This window comes from Balaenoptera physalus (assembly GCF_965194825.1).
Source record: "Balaenoptera physalus genome assembly, chromosome: 15".
NCBI classification, from domain to species: Eukaryota; Metazoa; Chordata; class Mammalia; order Artiodactyla; family Balaenopteridae; genus Balaenoptera; species Balaenoptera physalus.
Genome location: NC_138894.1, coordinates 90,713,439 through 90,726,198, shown reverse-complemented (window position 1 = coordinate 90,726,198; position 12,760 = coordinate 90,713,439).

Genomic DNA, 12,760 nt, shown 5'->3' with positions numbered 1-12,760 from the left:
TGGTGTCCTTATAAGAAGAGGAGAGACACAGACACACGAGGGGATGACAGAGGCAGATGCTGGAGTGATGCTGGCAGATGTTGGCATCTCCAAGCCACGGAAGGCCAAGGACTGCCGACCACCACCAGAAGCTGGAACGGGCAGGGAAGGATTCTCCTCCACAGTTTTCAGAGGGAGCTCGGCTCTGCCATCACCTTGATTTCAGACTTCTGGCCTCCAGAACTGTGGGATAATAAATATCTGTTGTTTTGAGTCGCCCAGTTTGTGGCACTTTGTTATAGCAGCCCCAGGAAAGGAGCAGAGCTGGCCACAGGGACTCCCCAGGAGGACACAGGGTGGGCCTGGTGAGAGGCAGTAACGCTGTAGGAACCGGTGCAGTGGGAAGGAAGCCACCTGCCCATCCGACGTACCTGTGCCTCCAGGACCTTCTCAAGCCCAGTCGCGTACAACCACCTCCCCTGATGATTAGTTGCTGCTGGACACACCCAACCTGTAGCTCGATGGCTCAGATCACACTCAGTTCAAGATGCCTGGTGCTGGCTCAGGGTTACTTGGCATCTCCAGTGGCTGACGTTCAGCCTAGGAGCTGTTTCTCAAACAGAGAACGGTTACTTGCTGATGAGAGATGAGGGCATTGCTTTGCTCTGAACGCCAGTCATCTGTGCTGTGATTCCTCCATCGGGGCTGGCTAGGGCCCTCCATCACCTTCCGGTCTGGCACAGGCACTTGGGCACCCCTGGGCCGTCAGGGCCAAACAGCAGAGCTCCCTGCGCTGAAGCCTGAATCATCCAGAAAGACTTCTCGTGCTCTGGCCACACGACAGTTATGGCTATTTAGTAAGCAGGACAGAGCAGCCCACGGAAATGGAACATGTGTTGTCTCCAAAATCAATAGGGATTCACCATGCTTTGTGCCTCTTTCTCAAAGTGTGGGATGGAAAGTTCATTTCAGGACTTCTCCGGTGGTCCAGTGGTTAAGACTCTGCCTTCCAATGCAGGGGGCACAGCTTCGATCCCTGGTCGGGGAACTAAGATCCCACACGCTGCACAGTGTGGCCAAAAAGAAAAAAGAAAAAAAGAAAGTTCATTTCAGGGGGGATGTGCTAACCAGTCCCAGAAACTTCCCGCAGACGGGAGGGGTTTATCAAATCCTCTGGCACACGTGTGTCGTCCTAAGGCACCTGGATGATACCTGATTCTTCCTGCTCACCAGGTCCCATCAATGTAATGGTTCAGCCTGACATCTTCTTGAACAATTCAAGTCCTGAAACCGAGCAGGACCCGGCGGCGCCTTCCCAGAGACAGACACCCACACCCCACCCCCAACTCATCTCTAACCTCTTGTTTGTAGAAAAGCTTTAGCCTCTTAGGCCTTCCCCAAGTTCCAAAGAGCAAAGTTAATCAGAGAAGTGAGAAAATGCAGAAACAAAGGATAACAGTCATGCAAGACAAAATAATAACCGTTTAACCATTAAAAAAACAAAAAAAGTCAAGGACCTTTAGCTCCTCCTCAAGGGCTGTAAATAATGTCCTGAGCCATATTCTTGAGTTGTTCTACAGACAGTAACACCCCCAGCCAGGTGGAGAAGGTAACGGCATGCTGACCACCAGCAAGTAGACCCCAGACCGGTTGGAACCAGAAAGCTGATGATTGAGGTTCCTTAAACATCACCCAGTTATCTCACCCCCCAACCAAAGAATGCCCACGAGCTGATCAGGCACGCTGAGACACTCTCTCTCACCTTGCCTTTGCAAACCCTTCCCCAAAATCCATCGGGGAGTTCAGGTCTTTTGTGCACGAGCTGCCCATTCTCCTTGCTTGGCCTCACATTGGGTGCCTAGCGATGGACACTGTACCTTCCTTCATGACAACCCGGTGTCGGTAGATTGGCTCTGCTGTGTGTCAGGCGAGCAGACCCAAGTTTGGTTCGGTAACAGTCCCTGTGGACCGAATCATGGCAAGGACTCAGAGAGCAGCCCTGTGGCGAGAGAAAACTGTAGACCCTGCCAGGTAACAAACCACCTCTGGGGGCCTCTGCTTGTGTGGACAGAGAAGGGCCTTTCCCAGGTCAATAACTGCCCACAGATGCCATAGCTGGAGAAGTCTGCTCCGTTAGAGAGAGCACGGTGAGAACAGTGGCTGCAGAACCATCTGATTAGGCTTCAGCAATCCACTGTCATCCTCCAGGACCCTGAGGCCTCTGCAGAGCCCAAATTAATAGAATTAGTCTGCATCATTTGAGACTTTGATGGTGAAAATGACCTCTCTGACTTCACCGAGGATACCGTCTTGCTTTGATACTGTTTGTAAGAAGAGGGAGCTTCACAGACATGCACTTAGCTGGTCCCTACTGTGACCATCCTCATCCTGGGAGTCAGGAAGCCAGTGTGGGGATTCCAGTTTCCATCCAGGAAACTCTCCATGGGGTGAGGTCCTGGATCCACGAGGCCCGTGCACGATGGAGTCAGTCAAAAACCTGCTTTATCACTTGACCCCCAGCAGCCAGTGTTCTGACCGGTGAGCCACAGTCAACAGACCCCTGCTACCTGGTCCTCAGTCCTTAGAGCTCAGATCCAGTGTCGGACGACCCCCCAGCCCACGAGTCTTGGTTCCTCTCACTCACTCCGCAGTCCCCTGTTAATGGCCATGACCTCTTGGGAGACGTTTAGGCAGATTTACAGTATTACCTGCAGTGTTATCTCAGGGAACTTCCTCTCTGTAATTCCAGGGGCTCTGAGGTGTGGGGGGCAGGTGAAGCGCTGTGACTCTGCACCTTGATGACTCAACCCAGGCCTCCACCTGTCAGGATTGATGTGTCCTCAGTCACACAGACCAAGGAGGGCTTCCGTGGCTTTTCATCTATTTAGGTCCCAGGCATCCTGTGATGGCCGGGAGTCAGGTGCTGCTACTCAGGAGCCCATCATCCCCTTTGAAATCAGAGAGCCCATCTCAGTGGCAGCAAATCCTACGGCTGCCCAGGCAGCTTGGGGAGGATATCCATGACATCTCTCTTCAAGATGCTGGCACTGCCCTGACAAAAGGTAAAGGGAGGAACCTCTGTGTCCTCAGGCGGAATAGCGAGGGGTGGGGAGGGGCCCCGCAAGGCAAATCCGCCCACCAGTTATTCCCACATTAGTGCAAGGAATCCCTGAAAGCATCACTCCCTTATCTCAGGCCAACACTGGGTCAAGTTTCCAGTCAACAGCCCAGCCAACAGCACTGTTCCCAACTCCCGGGCCAGCCCAGGAACTCCAGGATTTTGCTAAGTGCAGCTATATTAATAAAAATCAGCCCAGTCTAAAATTGTCTTTCTTTCTTCCTAGTCTAATATTCTCAAGTCCATTCTCATACATATTCCCCAAGTTTCTGACAAAATCGTCAGGGGTCTTTTTTTTGGTAGGAGAAGACGATGCCCTATTTCCAGAAGCTTGTGCTCCTCTCCCTGCTTCTTGCTGGGCGATTGGTCTAAAGGCAACGAGGGGTGGTGGGGGATCTCGGGCTTTATCAGCGAGGAGGGAGGGGCTGCTTTCCTCGGCCAGGGGAGCCCTGGAGGCTCTGGGTGCCGGGTGGGTGTGGGAGTGGGAACCAGCAAGGCAAACGTTCCCAAAGTGCCCGTGAATTCCCACGGTTCCTGCGCTTTCCTATCAGTGTGTAGCCTGGAGGGCTATGAGCTCACCCCGTGATAAAATCAGATTCTTCTCTGGTTTTGAGTCTCTGAGACTACAAAGACAAGCTCTCTGATTCCGTTAACATGTCTTGAGCCTACTTCCTTTCTTCAAACTCCACGTAACAAGGAGCAGCCGCTCCACGGGGCTCTCACCCTTCAAAACCGTTTACCCACAGGGCAGCTTGCAGCCCAGGTGACCACAGTAACCTAAGTTACAGTTGCTCCACTGTGGGCCCTCGAATGCCAACCGGGCCTCCACTGCCTGCAGCCCTAGTAGAAAGGACAACCCTGTAGACCCCTGTCTTCTTGAGCATCTGTTGCCTGTAGCTATTTCTGCCGCAAAGAGTACCACATTGGTCAGGATGCTTAACTGCCGACCACGGAGCCCGCTAGAGCCAGGGATGCGAGGCTTGAAGTTTCTGAGAGGAGCCAGAGCCGGGCTTGGTGCCACCAACCAGGAGCAGCGCGCTCCGGACAGACGCTAGGGTTTCTAGGGGACCCCCCTCTGCGGCCCTGCTGGGCGCCCCCATTTGGGATACAGGCGCAGGGCCTAACACCCGCCCACGAGACCCACGCACCCAACGCCTGAGCCCCAAGAGCCAAGGCCCGGCCCGTGGCTGCCCCTCGTGCTCGTCGCTCTGCTTCTCCAGCCTGGCGGGGGCTGGCGGGGGCAGCAAGACGCGGACACACGCGGGCCAACGTGGAAGGAGGTGCCTGTACCTCCAGGTGGGCGCGACCGCCGCGCGAGTTTCAAGGGCAGCACCCTCCGTGGCTGCGGGTCACGGAGAAGGGCGCTGGGAGCTGACGTCGGTGGGGAGAGAGGCCTTGCGGACAGAGGCCCGGGGAAGGAGGCTGGGCTGAGCCTGAGCGCCGCGCAGCCCGCGCCTGGGTGCCGGGCCCCCCCGGGTCCCCCGAGGGTCCTCCTCACCCTTCTGTCTGCACGAGCCTCTGTCCTTCCGCTGTGACGGTACAGCGCCTGGTCACCGTCTCCCCCATGGTCACTGTCTCCGTGGATAGTGGGTAACCTAATGGATAACCACACCGCGGGTGAGGGTTCAGGCTTCCGCAGACATGTTACCGGCCCTGCGGCACACAGTACGTGAATTCCTTCCAGGCCCCAGACCCCCGTCCCCAGCAGCTCTTCTCTGGCCTCCCCCGTCCCCCTCCCCACCTGCCATGCTGGGAGCTGTTGGACTCAGAGGAAAAGAGCGGCCCAGGCAGCTGGGAGCAGGGCAAGGGGCTGCTGGTCTGACCAGAGACCTCGGACCCCAGAGAGGAGTCCTGCGGCCCCAGGACCTCCGTTTAAACTACTGCACTGTAACTTCTTTTCTTTCCACGTCCAGGAGAAACCTGCAGTTAGAGAAGCTCTGACTCTGTGCCACTGACATCTGCAAATCTTCCGCGGCTCCTGTCCCACCAGGCCCATCACACGCTGGGGAAGCCCTGGAGGGAACCCTCCTCCTCCTCCCGGCAGACCATCTGAGCAGGATGAAGATACCCCGAGGGCAGAGCCCAAGGGCTTCACACTGCGCTTGGCATCTCCAGCCCACGGGGGCTTGGGCTCGTTCCCAAGGTCGCTTAGGCTCACACCCTGCACCCTCTCCCACCCTCACGCGCAGGCACCTGCACCTTGAAGCGCAGACCGTTTCTTGGTTGCTGGCCTGCAGTTGGCTCATCCTTTCATTCACAGGTCGTTCTCCCCAGTCCTGGGAGCCGCAGAACGCGGGCTGCTCTCTGACTCACACCGGGGAACCCAAGGCCCAGAGAGCTCCGGTCCTTCGCCAATCACACGACTGGTGAGAACCAAGGGCCCGTCCTGCCCATCACCGGTCAGCTGGCCTCTTGTGCTGTGAGCCTGTTTCCCTGGAACCGAGGTTCTTGTCTGGGGCCTCATTTTGGGACCTCTCAGCGGGGAGATCAGGGCCTAGGCGGGGCCCACGCACTGGTGTTAATCCTTCAAGCTCCCAGGAGGTGATTCCCGTGTGGGCGGCCACGGTCATGGGCTCTGCTGTCCCCACAGGGAGGAGAGGGGATAAATGAGGTTTTATTTCGAGTCACCCACAATCGTGATGATTTAGGAACATATTGTGTGTGTGGAGGATGCCTTTGGAAGGACTGGGGACAAATTGGGGCCGGGGAGCCCTGAGTTGACCTGGGGACATGGGGCTCTGTCTAATCAGACAGAAAGGAGCAAGACAAGACACATAAGTACTCAGGGCTTTTTTCTTTTTCTTTTTTTTTTAACATCTTTATTGGAGTATAATTGCTTTACAATGGTGTGTTAGTTGCTGCTGTATAACAAAGTGAATCAGCTATACATATACATATATCCCCATATCTCCTCCCTCTTCCGTCTCCCTCCCACCCTCTCTATCCCACCCCTCTAGGTGGTCACAAAGCACCGAGCTGATCTCCCTGTGCTATGTGGCTGCTTCCCACTAGCTATCTATTTTACATTCGGTAGTGTATATATGTCCATGCTCCTCTCACTTCGTCCCAGCTTACCCTTCCCCCTCCCCGTGTCCTCAAGTCCATTCTCTATGTCTGTGTCTTTATTCCTGTCCTGTCCCTAGGTTCATCGGAACCATTTTTTTTTTTTTTTAGATTCCATATATATGTGTTAGCATACGGTATTTGTTTTTCTCCTTCTGAATTACTTCACTCTGTAGGACAGACTCTAGGTCCATCCACGTCACTACAAATAACTCAATTTCGTTTCTTTTTATGGCTGAGGAATATTCCATTGTATATATGTGCCACATCTTCTTTAACCATTCATCTATCGAAGGACACTTAGGTTGCTTCCATGTCCTGGCTGTTGTAAATAGAGCTGCAGTGAACATTGTGGTACGTGACTCTTTTTGAGTTATGGTTTTCTCAGGGTATATACCCAGTAGTGGGATTGCTGGGTTGTAAGGTAGTTCTGTTTTTAGTTTTTTAAGGAACCTCCATACTGTTCTCCATAGTGGCTGTATCAATTTATATTCCCACCAACAGTGCAAGAACTTCTATCCCTAAAAGTTTGGTCTGCAACCGTTCGGAGGGTGACACTTGTGACATCCCTCCTAGGGCTTTGGGCGTTGCCACCTATTGCACCATAAACTCACCTGATCTCTTTCCGGCCACAATGTAATGTCTCACTTTCTGCTCCTGAAAAATGGAACCGACACGCCCTAGGTATCGGGGGCACGATGAGGTCGTGGGTGTGAAAACGTCTTCCGCAGGAAGGAATGGCAATGGGGACGATGAGGAGGCCACCAGCTTCCTTTCTCCAAAACCCTTCCCAACAAGGCAGACAAAGGCCAGAACTTGGGCCCAACCCAGCACGGGGGGCAAACACGAGACACCTCTATCTGCTCTGACTCCAGATTTTGGTCCAAGACCAACCTCGGTTCAACCCCTGGCTTTAAGCTCAGTCATTATGTGACTTTAGAAAGTCCCCCATCCCCTCTGAGCCTTCACCTCCTTGTCAGTGGAGCTGGGACAATAATCTCTAGCTCAGAGGCTTTACTGCAAGGAGCAGACAAGACAGTGGGTATACAACGCCTCGCAAAAACTCGGCGCAGAAAACGGCATCCCCAGGAGAGCAGCCCCAGAGTGGCGCTGGCTCCAAGGCTGCTGCCCTCCTCTGATCGGCGTAGAGTTGTGTTCGAGCTGCCTGTGGCACCAGCAGTCAGCTCTCCTGAACAGCTGCCACCCCAGGAATCTTCGCTCTTTGCAGAGGGTGCCTCTAATGTGCAAATCCCCGAAACGAATCTGGCGAGGTACACAGGCAGTTGCGCTGGGTAGGATCCAAATCTGGGGGCCTGACGGTATGAGGACGATCCTCTCAACGGGCCGTAAACGGCCCCCGGAAGGGACACGATGAGAAAATGATTCCCAGCAGCGCTTGCATCGGTGTGTGTGTGCAGGGGCCGCGTAGCGTGTCTGTGCAGGAGACAGAGCTTTGCCCCCGTGGCACCGCCAGGGCCTCTCCAGGCAGCCCCTGGCCCCCTTCTCCTGCTCCCGGGCCCCCTCCCCAGGCTGCCTGCTAATGAGCGAGCAAGGGTAGGACCCAGGGAACTCCACGGAGACCCCATTAGTAAACCGACTCCTTACATGTTAAAAAAAAAACAAAAAAAAAAACTTGTGGTCAGTTTTCATTGTGCATAAAGTCCCTGATGAGTGGAAGGACACCGATCTGCCCCCGGGAGGAGCGGGACCAGGGCCTGGAAAGGCACCAGAGCGCCACCGCTGAGTCTGAACCCCAGAGAAATGAAAACACACGTCTGCACAGAAACCCATACACGGATCTTCATAGCAGCATCAGGCCTAGTAACCAAAAAAGTGGTTTACTTACTGTTCATTGTTTAAAATGAGGTTTCTCTTAATATTGAAAACACTTCCATCTGCAATGGACAAAATTCTCTCCGGGGTTTATTTCTACGATGGCACACACAATGCTCTTTAAGTTAGTGACACGAGAATCCAGAGAAGCAGATATGAAAACTCTGGGACTGCTGGCTTATTTTAAAAGCTATTCTCTCTTTTACTAAAAGATTCAAAAGAGGCTATCCCAGGGTCGTGTTCTCAGCCACTGCGTGTGCAGGGGTGCAGGAGCTTCAGAGCTATTTCCAGGGGTCTTTGCTTAGAGAAAAGAGTAAACCAAGGCACATGAGTGGGGCCCTGGAAGCCCACCCACTGGGACTGCAGGTAAAGGAGGGAACCCAGCAGTGTGGTCTCAGGAGGGAGGTCATTGCCAGGCTTCTGGACCGGAAGGAGTCAGAGAGCACAGGAGAGGGGAGAGCCCTGACCATGGGGTCAGGGACCTGGTTAGCCCCAGGCTGAACCACGGGTAGACCCCTTGCCTTCTGGGCCCCCATCTCTTCACCTGTGCAGTGATAGGGCTGGACCACCTCAAGGGGCCTCACCCTCTTACACGTAGCCATGGAAACCTTTCCTCCAATGCACTCATTCCTGGCAGGCTGAGAGTCAAAATTGGGGCTTTCGGAGCAAAGCAGGAGTGAGGGTAGGAGCCATCCTTCTTGTCCTGTCCCTTACCTCCCAGCTGTTCCAGGCACCTCAGTGTTGCCCCTGGGGTCTCTCTCAGAGAGCCTGGGCTCTGACTGGCCAGGAGGTCTGAGCACATCAGGAGTCCCCAGGACGCAGATTTCATGCTCTGAGGTGTGTAGACCTGATGGGAAAAGTATGTTTGGGGATAGGGATTCCCTGGTGGTGCCTGCCAATGCAGGGGACACGGGTTCGAGCCCTGGTCCGGGAAGACCCTACAGGCCGCAGAGCAACTAAGCCCGTGAGCCACAGCTACTGAGCCTGTGCTCTAGAGCCCACAAGCCACAGCTACTGAGCCCGTGTGCCACAACTACTAAAGCCCACGTGCCTAGAGCCCCTGCTCCACAACAAGAGAAGCCACCGCAATGAGAAGCCCACGCACCGCAATGAAGAGTAGCCCCTGCTCCCTGTAGCTAGAGAAAGCCTGTGAGCAGCAACGAAGACCCAACGCAGCCAAAATAAATAAATAAAATAAATAAATTTTTTAAAAAAAGGATGTGTGGGGACTAAGAAGTAAAACCAGGATAGGAGATTGGGGAAAGAGAAGGACGTGGCAGGAAGCCAGATGGCAACATATTCAGAGGCCACGGTCCGGGTCCTCTGGGGGCCGAGCAAGGCTTCATGGCTGGAAACAAGCGTCCCTGTAGCCCGTCCCTCCCTCCAGGCCAACGCAAGTGTCTTCCAACATCCACACCTCCTTCGCAAATGTCCCAGGCCCTGGTGGTCCTGCTGGTACGTCTGGTCTCCTGGGCATGTGGCAGGAGCTCTGAACAGACCCGAGTCCCCAGGTGTACTTCTGTCTGGGGCAACTGGGTGGCGTTTCTGCAGGCCACCTCTGCTTCTCTCCCGGGCAGGGGATGAAAGTTCAGGCTCTGCTCTCACAAGAAGGTCAGAAAGAACCTGTTCACGCCAAGGATGGGCAATGAGCTGAGGAGCGGTCTCAGGAACAGAATGGGAGGCTTACTGGACAATCAAGCAGCCCTGCAGGGGCTCAGAGGTCAGAGGTCAGCTCTCTGACTCCAGGCTGCAACACCGGGCAAGGGAGTGAGGCCTGACCAGGTCCAGTGCCCACCCAGACCGGCCAAATGAGCCCGACCTCACTCCCCAGGCAGGACATGGACAAGCCAGAGGGCATCCACGAGGCAGTGGCCAGGTTGGGAGCCGTGAGACCCTGTAGTCACACTGGACCCTGCTCTGGTTTAACGCTCTGTTCCTGAAATTCGTAATAATTTCTGAATAAGGGCCCTACCTCTTAACTTTTTTGCACTGGTGTGAGATAGTCTGGTACTATGCCCTGGTTCCTGGCACACAGCTCCTGAGATCTTTGTGATAAGAGCTCTAGAAGAGTCTTTTGTTCTAATATTTGGCCTTTGATCCCGGTTCCTGACACGAGTTCTTAAATCCCTTGGAATTTCCTGGGTGATAGCAGGTGTGTTTTGTCCTAATGAGGTGACTCTGGACGACTCCTGGATGGCGGCTGGTCACCAGAAAGGCCAAGCCACAATGAGAAGCTTGGAATTTTCATCCCCGCCTCCCTCCACCGCTCACCCCCCGTTTCCCAGAGAGGGGAGATGGTGTTAACGATCAATCATGTCTGTATGATAAAATCTCCATAAATATCTCAAAAGTACAGGGTTCAGAGAGCTTCCAGTCTGGTGGACACGTGTGGGTGCTGGGAGGGGCAGGGCAGCTCCACGTCCCTTCCCACACACCTCGCCCTACGCATGTCTTCCGTCTGGACGCTCATCTGTATCTTGTATCCTATCCCTTTATCATAAACCAGTAAACATCAAGGAAACTGTTTTCCTGAGTTCTGTGAGCCGCTCTCACAAATTAATCAGAGGAGAGGGTCGTGGGGAATTCCCCTTTATAGCCGGTCGGTCAGAAGCACAAGTGACAACCTGGATTCCCAACTGGTGTCCAGCGGGGAGAAGGAGTTTTTCCTAAGTTATGAAATTGTGACATTTTTCTGCAGATTCTGCAGCTGGGCCTGAGCACAGTGGCGAGGGGCCTGGTCAAAGGCGGACCCCTCGCAGGGCCAGGCCTGTCAACTGGGAGAACAGGGAAGACTCACGGAAAAGAAGGTCGTGTTCATATACCTGGAGCGCCTGGCAGAGAAAAGAAGGATCCGGCTTCCTCCGAGCAACCCTGGAGGATGGAGCCGAGGCCGGTGGCCAGAGCCGGGGTGGGGAGGAAGGGGCTGCAGAGCTCAAAGCTGCAAGGGCTTCGCACCAGAGGTGGGGACACCTGGCAGACAGATGCAGGGGACTTTGTGAGTGAGACCTGGGTCCTGGATCTGATACCTGGAACAGCCTTCCTGGACCTTGAACCTCGACTGAAGGCCATGAGCCACCTGGTGATGGAGAAACCACCATCCAGCACCCAGAGGGAGGTAGGACGATGATGGGGTCTCCTGAGCACAGGCAGCGCCACCTGCCCCGGCCCGGTTCACAGACAGGAGGCCTCGCCTTTCCCAGGTGCCCTTCCCCATGTGGGAAGCTGGTGAGCTCCCAGACCAGGCGCAGGCTGAGCCCAGCTGAGCTGCAGCGGCCAGGCCTCCCAGCATACCCTCCAGTCCCGTCATCAACTTCTCGGGCTGCCGTTTCAGATTTGGCATCTCTCAGCCCTGGGACTTGACAGGTGCCTCCCGTCTGACTGCTCCTCAGCTATTAAAGACGCAGCCGGCTTTCCCCTTGCTGCCCCAGTCAAGGCCCAGCGGTGGTTCTTTTACCAAGCCTCTCTTGCTAGCTGCTGCTTTCTGCTGTTTGCTTAGCTCTGTCATGACTGGTGGTCCAGCAAGAAAAGAAAGGGCTTTTTCCTACCAAGACCTGTGAGAAGCAAAAACAATTGAGCCCAGTTGTTTGGAAATTCCTTGCCTTGGAACCTAATATTCTTTTGGCTTTTCGCTTTGACCTTGTGTCTGGAAAAACTTTCTTTCTTGGCCTGGTGAATGTTATTCTAGCTCGAGTAGCATGTTTAGAGCAGAGAGGCTGTGCGGGCAAACTGGAGTTGGGGATGGTGCTCTCCAGAATGGGAGTGGCCTCCTTCCTTCATTTCTCGGGAGTGAGTTAGTGCTGATGCGGGGGCCAAGCTGTCCTGGTTTGCCCAGGACTCTTCCAGCACAGGAAGTCTCAGAGTCACCCCAGGCCTCTGGCCTGGAAGGAGGGGCTGGGGGCCCTCAGCAGAGGTGGCGGGGATGGGGGAGGTTACCTCGAGGACGTGGCTCAGGATTCTCTCCCACTCTCCCCCCTCCCCACCCCCTCCCCGCAGCTCTGCAAGGTCGTGCTGGCTCGGAGACACCAGCCCACAGCCAGTGATGGGCTAAGGAAAACAGACTCTGCTTCCCAAGCCCTTCCCTGTCTCCCCCCACTGATGCCCCTCCAGCAGTCCATCCCACCAGCATCGCTCCGAAGCCCTCCCTTTCCAGCATTTCCTGTGTGCCTCCCGTTCCCACAGGGTCCTGTGCAATAGACACTCCGACTGGCCTGTGTCCGCTCCTTGGAAGGGCATCTAAATCCATGAGATTTCCCACACGGTGAGGTGTCTTGTTATTCACAGTGGGCCCCTCGGACCACACCTGACGGTTTATGCTAACCGATGGCTCCGGATAGGGGCTGGTCACACCAGGGAGATCAACCGTGTGACTAGGGGGTGGGGCTTGAGCCACAAGATATCAGACCGGACCTGGGGGGGCGGGGAGGGAGCAGAGACTGAGGTCAGCCACGCCGGCCGTGAGTCAATCCATCAAGCCTGCGTACTGGGACCCCCCCCAAAAGTGCTGACGCTGGCGCTCCGGTGAGCGTCCTTGCTTGGCAAACACCCTTTGACCGCTGTCGCACTTTGCTGCTGGAGGAACGCCATGACCCTGACGATTATGGAAGCTCTAGAACCCTCCTGACCTCACCCTATGCACCTCTTCCTCTGGGCGGTTCTAATTCATTATCTTGCTGTAATAAAACTGTAACCATTGAGTCTAGCGCTTTCCTGAGTTCTCGCAGTCACTCTAGGGAATTATCAGACCTGAGGGAGTCTATGGGAACCCCT